Source organism: Bubalus bubalis, chromosome 18 (genome assembly GCF_019923935.1).
Source record: "Bubalus bubalis isolate 160015118507 breed Murrah chromosome 18, NDDB_SH_1, whole genome shotgun sequence".
NCBI lineage: Eukaryota > Metazoa > Chordata > Mammalia > Artiodactyla > Bovidae > Bubalus > Bubalus bubalis.
Window position 1 is genome coordinate 43,492,991 of NC_059174.1, and position 19,033 is coordinate 43,512,023.

The 19,033-nt window shown below is 53.4% G+C and overlaps 1 protein-coding gene across 1 annotated transcript in view; it reads right to left on the reverse strand.

Moving 5' to 3' along the window:
- The window catches only part of PEPD (peptidase D), a 120,044-nt gene that overhangs the window by 46,233 nt on the left and 54,778 nt on the right, over positions 1-19,033 (reverse strand). The gene's annotated exons all lie outside the window — the stretch shown is intronic.

The window sequence follows — 19,033 nt, forward strand, 5'->3', positions numbered from 1 at the left end:
GCCTGGGTCCTGCCTCCCTCGGTCCTTTTGGGCAAAGCTGGAAGAACCTGCCTTCTTTGAAAGCCAGACCTGGGTTTCCCAGGTGGCGCTAGTGGGAAAGAAACCACCTGCCAAAGCAGGAGACATGAGACTCGTGTTCAATCCCTGGAGAAGGAAATGGCATCCCACTCCAGTATTCTCGCCTGGAGAATCCCATGGGCAGAGGAGCCTGGCATGCTACAGTCCATGGGGTCACAAAGAACTGGACACGACTGAGCGATTTAGGACGCAAAGCCAGACCTACCCACGGGATGATGGCATGACTGGCCTTCCCCCAACCCCAGACGCAGGACCACACGTTCCTGAGAGACAGAGCTGCAGGTGGACTCTGAGGCCCCCTCATCTACAGGCAGAGACCTCTGCAGACATGGACCCCTAATCCAGAACAAGGCAGAGGGAGTGAACAACACACAGCTGTCCAGCTAGGAGAGAAACGTGTCCACTGGGGGCATCCAGAAGTGGCTGGGAAGGTCACGTCTTCTGAGTGGCCGCTCAGTCTTGGGAACAGAGTCAGGAAGGAGCAGGAGGAAGCCCAGTAAGTAACATGCAAGGTCCAGCCCTCCCTGCTCTGAACAATGGACTGAGGCAGGGCGGGCGTGGGGGTGGCACGCAGACCCTGGACAGGCAAACGTGTGAGGACGAGCCAAGGAGAGGAAGCAGAGAGACACCAGCTTTCCTGGGAAGGAGCCTCAGGACGCAGGCCCGCTGCGGCACGAGGGAACAGGGGCGACTAGAGCACGGGCCAGAACAGATGCCGAGGGACGACGTGGGATGGCCGAGGTGGCGGAGAGCCCTGGGCGCTGTGGGCGGCCAAGTGCAGGCGGCTGAGGTGGCAGCTCCTTACTCACCCTGCACTTCCAGGCAGAGGAGAGAAGAGGCCCAGCCTCCCAGGGCTGCCGGAAAGACGCCAAGCTGGGGGTCCTTTGTTTTCCTTTCCCAATTCAAAGGGCCCTGGGCTGGCGTCAGCCAGTGTCTGATCCTGACTCAAAGCCACAGCAGATCCCCCGTGAGCCCCAACACAGAGGCTCAGCTGTGCCAGCGGGTGTGGAGGCAAGGGGAGGTTGGAAAATTAAGGCCCCAGAGGCCAGTTTTAGAAGTTTATGAATAATAAATGCAATTAATGTGATGGAAAACAGAAGCCGAGCGGAGGCCTCAGGGCTGGCGACTCAGGAGGTGGCCTCCCTTGCCACTTCCAGCTGCCCAGTCCCTCACAAAGGACAGGCGGTCAGGAGGCAGGGGCACCGGGCCCCTCCCTCACCTGGCCTCAGCCCAGAACAAAGAACAATCGGGCCTGGGTCTGGGTGGGAGACACAGGCCCCCAGAACTCTCCCCCTGGTTCAGTGGCAGGCCCGGCCGGCCCTGGTGGTAGCAGGGGTCCTGGCTCCTGAGCGTGCCTCTCAGGCCCAGGTCCCCTCAGCCGTGAACCGGAATGAGGACCACGCTTAGCCTGGATGTCGTCACCCCAGTGCTGATCCTGTGACCCTCCACTCTCACTTGCGTCAGCATCCTGGGGTCAGAACAGCCATGGGCTGCGAGGTGAGGGCTGCCCCGGGGGTCCCCACACCACATGCCCACGGTGGCCCCTGCCTGGCCTCCGACGCCAGCCCCAGGGAGGTGCTCCCACTAGCCCGAGCTCCCGCCAGCCTGCAAGTGGGTTCCCCGCCCCGCCCCGGGCTCTCAGGAGCTCCTCTGCTTTCCCAGGGCCTGGCACTCAGTACCCCTCAACGAGTGTCACTGGAAGGCAGAGCAGGTGTGGAGGAGAGAGCCTGGCCACTGAGGAGCAGTGAGGAGCGGGAAAGGTGGATGGAATTGGGGGCGGCGAGGAGAAGCCTGAGGTCAAAGTGGCTCAGAGCTCCTCCTGACTTCTGGGCTCGCAACTTGGTTTCTGGTTCCTTCTGGTGAGAGGACCAGGAGAGGGGAAGGGAAGGGAGGGGCAGGAGGGCTCAGACTGGAGCCTTCCCAGCGGGCACCCAGTGCCCCACCTGGAGGCTAGACTTAGCCTTCGCCAGTGTCTCCGCTGGCCCAGCCCAGGCTGCTCCTGCCTGACTGAGACCAGAACTCCAGTGCTCTTGCATGCTAAGGAGACACCTTCCCCTGGCGTGGGCCGTGAGCTGAGTGTCCATTGCAGGGTCGGGTGTGGGGGGGGCGGTCTCAGTGGCTGCCCCCGATGAGGTCAGCCCAGAGACGGTCCACTCCTCCCGGAGGGCCTCGGGGCCCACTGGTGAGCAATCGCCAGGAAGCTCCTCTTACTTACTATAAATTGTACCTTTATGGGAAAATCAATGATGCTGTCTCCTCGATCTTCCACACTTGTTGCTGCTCTGAAGTAATTTCTCCGCAAGGCAACAGGCCAAAACTGGGCCAGTGCTCCCCGGAGCGCCTGCCCGCCCCCACCCCTGCATCCCAGGAGGGCCCGGGGTGGGAAGCTGCCAGAAGAGGCTCATCACGCCCAGCTCCTGTGCTTGTCCGCTAGGTCTGTGGGCAATGTTGCTGCACACCTACTATATGCGAGCTGTGACACACTCTGACCACAGGATGAGGGAGACCCGGGCCCTCATCCGCAGAGAGGTGGACATTACTTGATTAACCGTGGCAACGAGAAGTTGGACAAAGCACAGCCAAAGGGACGGAACTCACCGGAGGACTTCCTGGAGGAGGGGGCAGAGCGAGTGGGAAATCCAGAGGCAGAACACGTGAGGGGTCAGCAACAAGGCCCAGCAGGCAGCCAGAGCTCAGCGGGCGAAGGGGACGGGGTCTGACCCTCACAATACGTGTGTTGCCTGCTCTTGGCACTCTGAACACCAACTTCTCAAAACAGTCTTCTCTTTCCTCTTTCAAGGTTCTTTGAAATGATAGCTTGTTTAACTAGCAACATCAATTGGCCAGCCATTCCATGAACAAATGGCTCTCTGCTTATCTCTGAGTTCAATCACTTTTATTTGTCCCCAAGTATTTGGCAGGAACCAGTTACATCAATAAAGAAACGTCAATTTTTAACAGCCACATGAGATGCAAAAGCTTCAGATGGATTTTCCTTCAGCAAACGGGGCGCCTGGAGGACTGTTATTAACAGCCATTAGAGACACGGGGGCGGGCTTGGGAGACAGGGCTCTAGATTTAGACTGGATTAAGGAGATACCATAGACCCGGGAGTTCTCAGCATCATAAATAATGCTGAAATTTTAGACGGTGGCTGCACTCTCTGTTGTCACAATCGTTTAGGCCACCGTGTGTCTGATCCTGTATAGCAAAATGACAAATATCTTTCTCAACTGCTAAGTGCACAGAGCCCATCGGAATAAATCCAACCAAATTCTCCACTTCAGGGAAGCAGGCAATGACAGGGGGTTTGGGGGGGGTGGGGGTGGTGGTGGTGGTATCAGAAGCGACTCAGACAGTGATTTCTGGAGGTGTGTGGGCCATGCAGAGAGAGGCCTGCTTTCTTGCTGACTCTCACCACTTCCTGTCATGTCATGTCAGTTTCCAACTCTCGCTAACACGTGGGGTCCGATACTCAGCTCTCCCCAACAAACACCACATCACAGCAGAGCCAGTGAAACGGGAAGAAAAAATAAACAAATACAGAGAATGATGGAGTGCAGTGTCCAACCGTGAAATATAAGGAGAGACACGCATTAAAGCAATGGCTGATGCTCCTGGACAGCTGGAAATCTCTCTCCACGTCCCACTGGCTGACCCACTGCCAGGAGGCAAGCCCTCAAGGGTGTCGCCAACCAGCGAGACTTTGCGCAACACCCAGGAATTGGGGTGGGTGCTCAGAGGGCAGCCCACCCCACTACCACCCCGGGGCACATGGGCTTCTGGTACAGACATTCAGCTGGGTGCATGGTGGACACGGCCATCTGCCCCCAGGTCTGGGGAAGAACTGTCAGAGGCAGGGATGCCACACCCCAACTCACGTGCTGTACCCATCCCGCAGGAGAAACAACACCTGTCTTAGGATCCTGCCCCAGCTCAGAGCTTCAGCCAGCACACTGGGCTGCTCCGTTCTCTGGTCCCAGGCCAGCATGATTTAGTGGCTGCCAGAAAATGGAGCCTGCGGGGTTTGAGAGAAGAGGCAGGTCAAAGGGTCCCTTTAGTCCTATTTACTGCAAGGCCAAGACCTCCCTCCGCCAGGGCCCGCTGTGCTCCCAGCCCTGCTGGATGGGAGCTCTTCCACTGCCCAGCTGGCCAGACCAAACTGGAGTGGCTCCTGGGAGACGGAGGTGGGAATGGCAGGGTCCTGCTCTCATCAACAGCTGGCCCTGGCAGAGCAGCAACACTGAAGGGAAATGTTCTCCCAGCACTGGTTGCTCTCCCCGGAGCAGAACTTCCACAGCCCAACCAAAGACACCTCTGGGATTGAGGCATTTTGCTCTAAGAACGTAAGATGCTTTCTAACCAAGAGAAGCCTGTGCTCCAGGACAGGCCGGTGACACAGTTCTCCTCCCTGGCAGTGCAAGAGCGGCTGCTCTCTTGTGACTTCTGTGGCGGTCCAGTGGTCAGGACTCTGTGCTTCCACTGCAGGGGCATGGGTTCAATTCCTGGCTGGGGAACTAAGATCCTGCATGTCATGTGGCATGGCCAAAAATTTAAAAGTGGCTGCTCTTGGAGGGGAACTGGAGGGGAGGTTTGAGGGGCTGTTCTAGACAGGTCACAGTCCAGCGAGGGAAAATCATAACCTGGCCGGGGCTCCCATAACCTGCCTCACCTCACATGCACCCACAGGTCCCAGGGGGCACTGATACCTCCTGCAACCCCTGGCTCCACCTCCGCTGGCTGGGCACCCAAGACAAGGGGCCCCAGCTGTTGGTGGCCATAACTTCTGTCGGAACTGGGGAGCAGTCCCAGAGTCTCCAAATTCTCTCATGGAGGAGCCAAAGCCTCAGAGAAAGGCTTTCTCCCCTGTGCACAGGGGCGGTAGGGTTGGGGGGCAGGACACAGAACAAGCTGGCAAGCCTCCCCAAGCAGCTGGGGCTCTGGCGGGGGTTCGGGGCGGGGGGACCCAGCAGGGCTCCTGGGCCCAGGCAGTGTGTTAGCTTCCTGGGGGCTCTTCAAAAACACCGCCCAGTGAGAGGCCTCGGCCACGAGATGCCCACCACAGCTGGCTCGTCAGGGGTCTGCAGGCCACACAGCCTGGTGCCGTCCTTGTGAAGGGTGGCCGGTGACCCCAACTGTCAGTGCCTGCGATTAAATCGGATCATAGCCTCTCAGACACTGCCACCCTTGGACCTCGCTGACTGCCCTTCATATGCTCCCCAGAGAAAATGCCAAACTTCACAAGAAAACGGTTCCAAGAAACGTTCTGAATGACTTTATGCTGGCTTCTCCTAAAGCACAGCAATGGTTCATTTATAAAGATTCTAAATGACATCCAGCGGGACCTGTCACAGGCCGGGTGACCCTGGCTAGAGATTAACTTTTCCCCTCTGCTGCCTCCATCTCCGCAGGGATAGGCAGTCTGGCCTCTCCCAGCCAGACTTCCCCCTCCCATCATTCATTATTTTTTTCTTTTAAGTTTTTATTGTTTAAATACACATACTAGAGCAAAAGTCCCTGAAAATATCACAGATAGATTTTTTTCCCTTTCGTTCAGTAAATTAGAAGTAATGGGAATTTCTACACAATAGCTGCTAAGAGCCTGATTCTTTTTTCTAATGTTTTTCCTCTCCATCATTTAATAGCAACTCTATCCTTCCAGATACTCATGTCAAAAACCCTGTAGCCAACCTTGATCTGACAACAAACCCTGCTGGTCTCTACCTTCCAATAAGACAGGGTTCCTCGATAACCTCTGAGCTTTCAGGTTCACCAGGTCCGGCGTAAGGCATGCCCAGAACCTGCCCGCTTCTCCCCTTGAACGTTCTGACCCCGGACTGAGGCCCTGTCACCTCTCACCACTGCAAGGGCCTCCTCTCCAGGCCCCTACAGTTGCCCTCGCCCCACTGCAGTCTTGGCTCAGCACAGCTGCCCACGGCTACTCTTTGCCATCTCCCTGTTCTGCCCAACCTGTCACCTCTTGGCCCTCACCCCCAGCCCTCTCCTCCCTGCTACTGTGCTGTGGCCAGGGGTCCCTCTGGGTCCTACGCAACCTCTCTGGAAGGCTGTGGTGCCACCCTACTCAAAACTGCAAATCAATCCTAGAAGGGGCTTCCCTGGTGGTCCAGTGGTTAAGACTCCCCCTTCCAATGGAAGGGGGTGCAGGTTTGATCCCTGGTTGGGGAACTAAGATCCCACATGCCTCAGGGTGCTGTCAAAAATAAAAATACAAAAAACAAACACACAAAATCACTCCCAGGACTCCCTCTATCACTCTCTATGGTCTTCCATTTTCCGTAGAATTTGTCACCATCAAATATTCTGTACATTTTATTTATTTGTTTATCTTCCTTCCAGAGCTCCACAGACAGGTTTCCTTCTCTTCTATCTCCCTGCTCCTAGAACACTGCTTGGTACCTGTGGTTCCCCAATAAAGGTCTATAATCCAACCAACTGGCACAGGCAAGCTGAGGCTGAGCCAATACTTGCTGGCCACTGGGCAGGATGGGCCCGGGCGGGGGGTGGGGGGCCTGCTTGCCAAGGACGGGCAGTATGTGGGGGGCATCTGTCAGCCTGCTCGGCCAAGACAGGTGACAGGGTCAGAGGGCTTCGCTGCCCTTCCGGTGAAGCCTCTGCATGGTCACATCAGCTCCCTGCAGTGCACAACCCTAAAGGTACTTTTGAGACACCCCCACTACATCTGGAAATGACTTTGGAAAATCCTGGTGTTGAAGAGACAGTGAACCTGGCTTGGCAGGTTCCACCAAACCCAGAGAGGTCAGCTCTGGCTTTCCTGGGCCCCCGGAGATGGCCTCGTCAGCCTGCCGTCTGAACATCCTTCCGATGAGGCTGGCCTTTGTCTGGCCCTGAGACCACCTGTGAACGACTGCCACAGGGGCCTTGTTGCGACACCATCAGGCCTCTTATCTGCCAGCCCAGGGGCGCGGACCCGATTCCTTGATAACCTCTGGGCTGTCAGGTTCGCCACGGCCAGAGACCACATCCACAGGAAGCGAGGCGCCTGGAAGAGTGCGTGGCTGCAGGGCTGGGTGGGGGTGGCGTGTGACCTTGCCCTTGCAGGCAGGACTTCAGCCCCATCCAGCCTGGACACTCCTTGGACCTTGAATCCTCCAAAAGTTAAGTGAGGAGCCTGTGGAGTCCTCCTCCTCCTCCTCAGGAACACTTACTGAGCACCTGCTGTGTACCAGGCTTGTCCTTACCGCTCCATCTGCAGTTCAGAGCCATCCATCCCTGCTGGTGACCTCTGCCCTCTCCCCCATGCCTACCCCACCACTTCCCTGCCCAGCCTGTCCCTTTGCTCTGGACCTGTGGTCTCTAAAGGGCCACAGAGAACATTTCTAGATGCTGGAGCAACCTCTGAAGGCCACGCCCTGGCCTCCAGACAATGGCCTTGACCCTGACTGAGTGTGAGTGGATAGGGGGTGTTTTGAATGCCCTGCCATTTCTTAGGCAATCTCTTTCCAATTTAGGGGGTAGAAGCTTCCTCCATACCTAGAGCTGGCTCCAGATCCCCCCCGCCCAACTCTGGCATTAGGTTATATGTCATCATAATTAATTCGTAAAGTGATAGGTATCATCATTTTTAATCTGCATAGATATTTAAACAAATAAGAACTCCCACAGAAGAGAAGTGGGCCTTTCCGGTCCCCTGCACTGTGCAGCGATCACTGCCAGGGTGAAAGAAGCAGCCCCCATCCCCCGGGCAGAGGTCACCTTGGCCAAGCAGCAAAGGCTGCAGGCTCTAGAGCCATCAGCTGGGGCTCCAGTCCTGGCTCCTCTCAGTGTCAATGGTAGGGCCTTGGAAAAGTTACCCAGCCTCTCTGTTCCTTGCTTTCCTTGCCTATGAAAGAGGCAACTGTCCCTACATGCAGAAGGCTGCTGGGAGGACGAAATGCACTGTCCCCTCCTCATTCGATATGGGAAGCGCAAAAGGGCCCAGGCCTCTGGAAACACCTGTGGGACTGCTGCTGCCACCACGCCACATATCACACGTCACACACACACACACTCACACTCACACCCCCTCACCATCACCACACACACACACATACCCCACATACACACACCCCACCACCACATACACACACACACTCACACACATACCCCCCAACACACCCACCACACACACACACACACTCTCTCACACACATACCCCCCACACACCCCACCACACACACACACACACTCTCACACACATACCCCCCACACACCCCCACCACACACACACACACTCTCACACACATACCCCCCACACACACCCCAGCACCACATACACATACACACACTCACACCCCCTCACCATCACCACACACACATACATACCCCACATACACACCCCCCACCACCACATACACACACACTCACACACACATACCCCCGCACACACACACTCACACCCCCTCACCATCACCACACACACATACATACCCCACATACACACACCCCACCACCACATACACACACACACTCACACACATACCCCCCCACCCCCCCACACACACACTCTCACACACATACCCCCCACACACACCCCACCACCACACACACACACACACACACACTCACACACATACCCCACACACACACCCCACCACCACATACACATACACACACTCACACACACACTCACACCCCCTCACCATCACCACACACACATACATACCCCACATACACACACCCACCACACATACACACTCACACCCCTCCACCACACACACTCACACATACCCTACACACACACACACACCCCACCACCACCACACACACACCCCCCACCACACGCACACACACCCGACTCACACACATACACACACACACACTCACATCCCCCCACCACCACACACACTCACATACATACCCCACCACACACACCCCACCACCACCACACATACACACCCCACCACCACCACACACACCCACACACACACACTCACACCCCACCACACACACACACACTCACACCCCACCACCACCACACACACATATACACCACCACACACACCATACCACATACACACACCCCACCACCACCACACACTCACACTCACACCCCACCATCACCACACACACACATACACCACCACACACACCCCACCATAAACACACACACACTCACACCCCCTCACCACCACCATACACACACACACCCCACCACCACCACACACACACCACCACCACACACACACACACTCACATCCTCTCACCACCACCATACACACTCACATATCCCACCACCACCACACACACACACACCCCACCACCACCACACACACCATACCACATACACACACCCCACCACATACACACACACACCCTCACCGCCCACCACCACCACACACACACCCCCCACTACACACACATACCACCACACACCCCCACCACACACACATACCACCACACACACCATATCACACACACACAGACACACCCCACCACCACACACACACACCCTCACCCCCTACTACCACCACACACACTCATACCCCACCACCACCACACACATACACCACCACACACACACACACACACACACCACACACACACACACACTCACACTCACCCCCCCCACCACCACACACACACCCCCACCACACACACATACACCACCACACACATCATACCACATACACACACCACACAACCACCACACACACACTCACTCTCACCACCACCACATACACACACCCCCACCACCCCACCACACACACAGATACACCACCACACACACCATACCACATACACACACCCCACCACCACCACCACCACACACACACCCACACACACCCCAGCACCACCATACACACACAGACTCTCACACACACCCCACCACACACACACACAAACCACCACACACACACACCCCCCCGTACACACACCCACACCCCACCACCACACCCACACACACTCTCTTTCACACACCACACTCAAGGCAAACGTGAAATACAGCCAGGCCCTGAATGAAAGTGCAGTGCCCGGTCCCAAGGGAGTCTGTCTCCCATCTAAACTCAGGATGTCATAAAAGCACAGCCTGAAGGCAGAGCCTCTGCGTTCCAGGGGCCGAAACTACAGTGCCTGGGAGGTAAGAGGCAGGAGAGAGAAGAGCGGGCGTCTGGGGGAGTGGCACCTGCAGCTACCTGGACCGGACTCCGCTTTAAGAAGACAGGTGACGGACGTCGGGGAGGTGTGACTCGGCCTGCCCAGCCTGGCCCGGGACCTCCAGGAGGCAAGTCAGGAGCCTGGGACTCCACCACTCCTTCCCCCTCACCCTCATGTGCCACTCATCAGCGAGCCCTCAGCTCCAGCCCCAAACATCCTCCAACCCACCTTCTCCTCCCGCTGCCCCGCCGCCCAGCCTGGCCCCACGCAGCCCCGTCACTGCTCTCCGGTGGCCGCCTCTGTCTGCTCGCCACCCAAAGCCACAGCCTCAGCAGGTCACATCACCCACTCACAAGACACCCCCGAAGGGCGTCTCACTGAGACCTGGCCCACCGCCGCCCTCTCACACCCACCAGGCCCTGGTCCCTGCACCCCTCACCACACGGTCAGTGCCAGGTTGGCTCTTCAGCCCTTCTCGGCCTCAACACAACCATCGTGCTGGGCCATCGGCTCCTTGTTCCTTCCTAGATTCCAAATTGTCACCACGTACAATTCTCCTGCTTGTCTGTCTTCTCTGGAATGTCAGCGGTGCACTCTTGGGGCTAAGCTCTGTGCCCCACAAATTGCTATGCTGAAGCCCAAACCCCAGTGCCTCAGAATGTGACTGTATGGAGATAAGGCCTTTGGAGGGGTGATTAAACTAAACTGAGGCCATCATGGGGGCTCTAATGCAATCTGACTGACATCCTTAAAGGAGGGGATTAGGGCACAGAGAGACACCAGGGACATCTGCCCACTGAGGAGAGACCACATGAGCACACAGGGAGAGGGTGGCTGTCTGCAAGCCAAGGAGAGAGGCCTCAGAAGAAACTAAACTTCCCCACACCTTGATGTTGGTCTCTCGCAGCTTACAAGGCTATACGAGCATAGATTTCTGTGGCTGAAGACCCCAGAATATTTTGTTATGGCAGTGCCAGCAAACCACCCCAGGGAAGGCAGAAGGCTGAGCAGTCCCCAGAAGCTCTCGGGGAGGCTGTGGCCACAGAGCACCAGGGCCTGAATTGCCCATGTCCTGAAAGCTGAACCAGAGTCCCATCAGGACAGAGCCAAGACCTCAGAGGCCAGAGAGAGGACGTGACAAGCCCAGCCCTCAGGCGAGCTCCAGCCACAGCTTTGTCGCCTGCCAGTAGGGGCCTGTGTCTCCACAGCAGAAGAGAGAAGCAGACCACCCCCACCCCTGCCCCCCAACCCAGCCAGCCCCTGGCTAGTGTTCTGGCAACACCCTCTATTCCCACCCCAGGAAAGGGCGACCACTCTGAACCATCCAGACTGCAGCCTCTCGGAGATTCATTTCTTTCCTCTTCAAAGCATTACGGATTGATTACCAAGTCTTGCTGTAAATCAAAAGAAAGTCACTACTCATTACCTACTTAGAATTCCCCGAGCTCTTCCTGGGAAACCATTTCTCAGCTGTTTGATCTCTGAGCCACCGCACTATCTCCAGGCACGCCACCCATCACAGCAGCCACCAGACACTTTCTTCTTCTGGGCTCCTTTCTCAGCACCTAGATGAATTTTTACCTTTCTCCAGTTTCAAGAAGAGCTGCCAAGATAAATGATTCAAAGACTCCACCTCGTGCTGAAAATATATGGACTGCATAGAGCCTATTCAGAATAACCCCACGCTGGGGGAAAAGGCTCCGACCACGCTGTCATCCCACGGGTAACGCTGGCAGGCGGGCCCCTGCACGTTCCTTCCTGTGTCCCTTCACCTGCACGACAGTGACACTTGTCCATCTGCAGCCAGCACCAGCTGCCCATGCCTCGGTCAAGCCCCTCCTACCCCTCAGCACAATGTCACCCGTGGCCCTAGGGACATACGCCAGCTGTGGCTAGTGGGAACCAAGGAGGTATCCCGTTTTTCAAACTGTGACTGCAGGAGGACCCTCTTTCCCCAGTCCTGCAGCTGGTAACTCTTTCCCAAGAGACCCCTACCCACGAAAGGGCTGCTCACCACCCAAGGGGGCAGGGCCCAGGCAACAGCAGCCTCCCCCACCCAGGGTACCCATCTCCACAGCCAACAGCCCAGCTCCAGATCAAGCAGTCCAACCCCACTTCTCTTGCTGGGATGAACATCAAGACAAAGTAGAACAGAAGAAACAAGCCCAGCAGGCCCCGACCCTAAAAGCTACCAGGCGCCTGCCTGTGTAGGGGGCTGGATGGGCAGGAATGTCCACCAAGAAGCCATGGTCAACCCAGGCTGGAGGGATAGGTACAGCATGCCCAGCCCTGGCCGGGACACCCAGGCCACTGTGCTGCTCCTGAAGGTCAGGACATGAGAAGGGCCACACCTCAGGCCTGGACACAGAAGGCAGGGGACTGTCACTCAGCAAGCGAGGGGACCCAAGGAGCAGTCAGGAGTGCAGCCCGGTGCTGTGGGTGGGACACATCTGAGGAGGATGCCAGGCAGGGGGTGGTGGTGGGAAGCACAGATGCAGGATGCTGGAGCAGAGCGGGGATGAGGAGTGGCCGCCACAGAACTGGCCTTTCCAGCAAAACGGTGGAATTAACATAAACGCAGCCCACTAAGTCTGGGGGCAGCGGTAACCACACCAGGTTCCTGCAGGTGCTGGCCGGGGGATACCAACCTTTTGCCCAGGGCCATGACCGAGGGCAGAGCCATCGTCTTATTCTCCTTGGAGAAGCAAGGGACAGAGGGAACTTGAGTCATGACAGTGCAGGGGCCTGAAGGAACCCAGGATGCTCCACAGGGACAACAGGTGAGCCCAGAGCCCTGGCCTGAGGTCGGTCACCAACACTGGCCTTGGCCCCCAGCCAAGCAGTGGCAGCCTGGTTCCCAGACATCCTCATGTCCTCGAAGCCTCAAGCACAGCATGCGGAAAGTCCCAGGTCCATGGGAGCTGCAAGAGCCCATCTCCTGACCTTCTACCCAACCCTGCACCCTTCTTCCCCTGTTCTGGGGCAGCTGTGGGAGGAGAGGCCATGGCAGGCCTTTCCACAATCAGAGAAGCTCAGAGGTGCACCTGCCCACCCTCCAGGCCAGGGACCAAGGGGAGCCCGGGCTCAGGGCACAGAGGCCGGCCTGGCCCAGCGTGGGTGGAGGTGGGGGCACTTCTGCATGGCACCTGATGTTGGAACCTCTAAGCGGGAAAGCCTCTCTGTGGTTCCACCGTCAATTGCCTCTGGGTTTTAAAAGCACACAAGTCAGCTGGCAGATATGGAAACGGGCTTTCAGAGTTCCTGGATTAAACCCTTCATGACATCTACAGAATTCAGAGCTGGCAGGGAAAAACTCCCAGCCCAGAATAATTGCTCCCACAGGGAGCATCTTTCTGCACCAGAATGTAATAGGTCTGGATGAGAATATTCTAAAAACCGTACCAAACCTTGCAGCAAAATCACAACTGTTTGGTTGTTTGGGGAGCCAAACTGAAATAATGGCTCTTGCAGGGTAATTTCTCACCGGACGCTCCTGAGACCCTGAGTGATTGTTCTGATCATCAGACCCAGGCAGGGAAGACTGCCCTCCAAGGTGGGCCCATGACCCACACACAGCACCCCTCCCTATTCCTATCTATCTGCCATGGGGTTCCTCCTATACGGAAAAGCAGAAAAGCTACTCCCTGGTGTGCTTGAGGGCCAGGACCTACTCAGAGGCCTGGGGGCACCTGCCTGGTAACTTGTAAAGGAGTGAAGTTGACCAGAGATTTATACACAAAATGAGAGCGGCCTTTTTTTTTTTTTTCCCCCATAGTGCTTCCATTTTTCTTGAAATACATGACCCCTTTGACTATCTTCTCTCTTCTCAGAGACACTGGTATCTGAGAAATCTTTCTCAACTATGAAACAGCCAGTGGCATGAGAGCCACGAGAAAAGGCGGGGGCGGGGTCTGCCTTAGTGCTGGGGGAGGCAGCAAGGCTCTGCCCTATGGGCTGCTGCTCTATGGGAGCTCCGGTCCAAGAATACTATTAATTTCAATGTCTAGGGAAACCCAGAGAAGTTTCCTGATTTTTAATTGCTAAATTAGAATGACCAAAACAAAACAAAATCTCATTGTGTGAGCTAAACTAACTCTGCCTATGCCCTGGGTCCAGCCCAAAGGGCTACCCACCAGTATAAACCTCTGGATTTGGACAGGGTAGAAAATAGTGGGGACACCAGAGATTCTAACCCCTCTCCTACAAGACCTTAACCTGAAGTTTCTGGAAGCCCACAGGGGCTGCAGGTCAATCTCACCAGGGCCCCAGGGGGAGGTAGGCCAGCTCGGGGGTATGGCCTAAACCAACTCCAGCAGCAGCCAGGGCTGGGGAGATGTCTCCCACTGCCAGAGGGCGGAAGCCCGCTGCACCCCCGGTGTGGCTCACGCCCTCCTCAGCACCTCAGAGTGGCTCATCTTGACAGTGAATCCACAGGCAACCCTAACCTTCCTCTCCTTTTCTTCTGGGCCTGAGCCATTTCAACAGCACCCAGCATCTCAGGGTCAATCAGATGGCTCTCAGCTGCGCAGAAGGAGCCAGAGTGAATCTCCCTGTGGGAAACGGGAGGAAATCTAAAAGCGAGTCCCGAGCCCATGTTTTTATGGGATCCACAAGGACAGCACATCTGAAGAGCAAGAGCCGACAGTCATGGATGGAGAAGGGGCCATAATAGGGAGGGGCTCTCCAAGACCACAGGCATGGTGGCCAGGTTATAAAATGGGTGTATTTGGGAGGAGCAAAGCTTCTGGAAGGGCGTGGCATGAAGTGAATGGGAAGACAAGCCTGCGAACTTTCCACCAATGCAGAAGTGTAAGAGAAAAGATGAGAGCCCCAAGACAATGGCCAGTGACCCAATACCTGTGGAATGAAGGCCCTAAATGAAGGCCCTGAGGAGAAGAAAGGTTTCATTGTTCAGATTAGAGAATCAGTTTCTAGACCATTCAGGAGCTCGTAGGGACAACCCCAGGCTTGTCTACACAGCTGTTGGCACCCAATGGGTCACCACGTTAGCGCCTATTACTAAGAAGAAAGGAAGCCACAGAAAGATGGGGGCGTGAAACCTGTCCAGGGTGACATGATAAATAATTCCATCACAGGTCTCAGATAACATGACCTGGGGGATAAATGCCTGAGCCTGGGGAGTGACCAGCGGGATAACAGACAGGAAATACAGAGCGCGTGACACACTCACTTGAGAGTGCGTGTGGCCACCACCTCTGGCCTGTCCTTGCTGGTGGCCCAGCTGTTCCTGACTCCACAGCGCTGCTGATGACATCACCGGACCTGTCACCCGGATCACAGTCGACAGGCTGTGTCCTCCAGCACCTTGTCGGTCTGTGTGCAGGTGTGACTGCTTCTTTGCTCGACGCTTCACTGGCCCAAGTCAGAACACACCTGACCGGAGTCCTGCCACTTGAGCTGTGCTGTCCTCTGCACACACACACGCCGCCTGGCTAGAGAGCAGTCAGCTAACACCAAGCCCACTCACACCTCTCTCCAGGTGCTGCCTACAGGGCTCCCACCCAGCTGGCGAGGCTGGTGGAACGGTTACTCCTGGAGTCCGGCTGAAGCACAGAATAGCGCAGAGACAGATCCTTGGGAGATACTGCTGCACTCAAGAATCCTGTAAGCGGGAATCCCCTGGTGGCTCAGTGGTGAAGAGTCTGCCTGCCAGTGCAGGAAACGTGGGTTCAATCCCTGATCCAAGAAGATCCCACATGTTGTGGAGCAACTGAGCCCGTGGGCCACTATTAAGCCTGTGCTCTAGAGCCCGAGAGATGCAACTGGTAAAGCCCGTGCGCTCTAGGGTTCCTGCTCCGCAACAAGAGCCACCGCAGTGAGAAGCCTGTGTACCACAACTAGAGAAAAGCCCGCACAGCAACGAAGACCCAGCACAGCCAAAAATAAATAAACAGAAAATTAAAAAAAAAAAAATCCTATATGCATTGGGCAAGAAAATTAACAGCTCCCTAGAAAGGAAAAGCATATGATTTGCCTAAGGTCTTCAGCAACAATGAAGGGAATGTGTTCAAAGAACAGAGATTCAATACCTGGGAAGCCATACTTCACATAGGAGGCAAGGAAAGGATCCTCTGACGTTCAAGGTTAAACTAAATGCTTTAAAGCAGGGGTCCCCAACCTCCGAGATCTAATGCCTGATGATCTGAGGTGGAGCTGATGTAATAACAATAGAAATAAAGCGCCCAATACATGTAATGTGCCTGAATCATCCCCAAACCATTCCCCCACCCTGGTCTGTGGAAAAATTCTTTTCCATGAAACTGGTCCCTCGTGGCAGAAAGGTTGGGGACTGCTGCTTTAGAGGAAAGGGGGAACGCAGGGCAAAATACGGGTCCATACTGGATTCAGTAACACAGTGACAATTAAATAACTATCAACCTAATTAACTTTTTAACAGAGGTAGAGAATGGAGAGAAATACAGGTCATTTTTTCTTAATTTAAAGATATATTCTATAATAAAAGTGGAATGCATAAAAAAGAACAAAGGAAATTTCACCAACTTTCCAAAGACAAAAAAATTTTTTCCTAAAGCCAGAACAGAAACCAGGATGTGCCAAAGGAGGCTCTGATGAGAAACCAAACATCTGTCATCACCACAGATGGCACTGGCTCTCCTAACACTTAGGGGGCTCCATTTGGAACAGATAAACGGCAACCAATGAACAAAGTTTACAATAAAGGAGTAAGCAAAGACATATCAGGCAAATTTCACAAAGAAAACATTTAACAGCAAAACCAGTATCAGTTTAAGTCAGATTTAAGACGGAAAGGATTAATTAGGTCAAAATGGTTCTTAAAAGCCATAAAAAGGTAAAATATCACAATAATGTCATAATCATCAAGCTTTAGGCATCAAACAACTTGGGATGGAAATGAACAAAACAAAAGCTACTAAAAGTCACAAAGAGAATCATAAAACCATTTCTCTTAATCTTAAATATAAAAAAATAAGGAAGGAGCCAGAGGATTGGAATAAGATAAGAAATCTGATTTAATGTACACCAAAGTAAGTAATATACAAATTAAAAAAATAGTTTCTAGTATTCCATAAAATACTGACCAAAAAGACATCTACACAGGCCACAAAGAAAAATCTCAAAATGTACATAGACCACAATCTGTCACTACAACTGTGATAAAACCAGAAACTAATAACAAAAAGTTAACAAACCACATTTACCTAAAAATGAAAAGAAATGCTTTTAGTTTATTTCTGGGGTTAAAACATGAGTCAATCAAAACCTCTTAGGATATGGTCAAGACAGTATTTAAAAATATATTAGCTAAAATTCACATATTATTAAAGAAGAAAAAACAAAAAACTAAGATTCAGCTAAACAAGTTAAAAGACGGATGTTCAAAACAAGGTGAGGAAGTGGGGGAAGAAAGGAACCAATATTGAAACTAGGAATCCATGAGTTAGACAACCAGAACCAATAAATATGTTTAATAGCTGGTTTATGGCAATACCAATAAAACTGAAAAAGTTTTAGCAGTGCTAATCAATAAAAAAGAACAAGAATGAGAAAGGAAATACAACTATAGTTACAGAGAATTTGGGGGTGGGGGTGGGGGCCATGCTCTGAGGCTAGCAGGATCTTAGTTCCCCAATCAGGGATTGAACCTGGGCCCTGGCAGTGAACCACTGTGTCTGAACCACTGGACCACCATGGAATTCCCTAGAGAATGTAGTTTTTAAAATTAAGAGAATAAAATTGATAACTTGCTTCTAAGAAGTTCAAAATTCTTGATGAAAACAAAAACTTTCCAGGAAAATGTACTGTATTGCCTTTAAGAGAGATAAAGTCAGAATAAAACATCCTCTGCGAGAAACTTAAAAAGGTATCAGAGAAATTCTCCCGAAAGAAACAGTGGGTTCTGACAGCATCAGAAGACTTCTTTATACCTTCAAGGAGCAGACAGCCCTGATGCTTTCTAAATTGTTAAGATGGATCAATTTAGAAAGTGGAGAGCTTCCCCAATCGTGATCTCAAAAAAACAACACAGCTAAAGAAAAATAGAAGTATACCTCAATCCCTTATTTTGGAACCTACATACAATGCTAGTAAAAGAATATCATCAAAACAACCATTATGATGCTCACTACCTACACTGTTCTATATAGTGTACATGTATCAATCAACTCACCAAATCGTCCCAACCATCCTATGAAGTGCTATTATTATCCTTTCTTCCAGATGAGGAAACCATGGCACAACTGTGACCCTAACCCAGGACACCAGTCTGCAGAGACCATGCCCTAATCACCGAAGTACACTGCCTCCCCTTTCAGTCCTGCAGCTTATTAAAACAGGAATCTACCACAACAAAGTAAGGCGTACCAGGGATGCCAGGCTGGCTCTCCACTGGGAAGTCTGCTCACAAAATTCATCTAAGGGACACCCAGTGCCTGGTCTTGGTATCTGATACTGTGCTCCAGTAAAAGCAACCAGGGCTTCTCAGAGAAATGGCTGATTTGAGGGATGGAGCAGGAAATATACAAGATGAGCCTGGAGCATCCTGCAGGGCCAGAAAGGAAGGAAGCACTCAAGAAGCAAAATTATGGGGTATATCAGTGGGACAAAGGAGCCTAATGAAAGAATCCCCAATGGCTAAGCTGGAACGATTTAAGCAATAAAATAGTGTAATATTGGTTTATAACCCAAGGTATAAAACACAGTATCTATGAATCCATACAGACAGAAGCAAATAAGCCATTGAATAAACAGGAAACAAGAGACAAATCTCCCCTACAGAAGAATTATAAACAGTGTATGTAGAAAACTCCCCACTCAAGGAGACAGAGCATAATGCCCC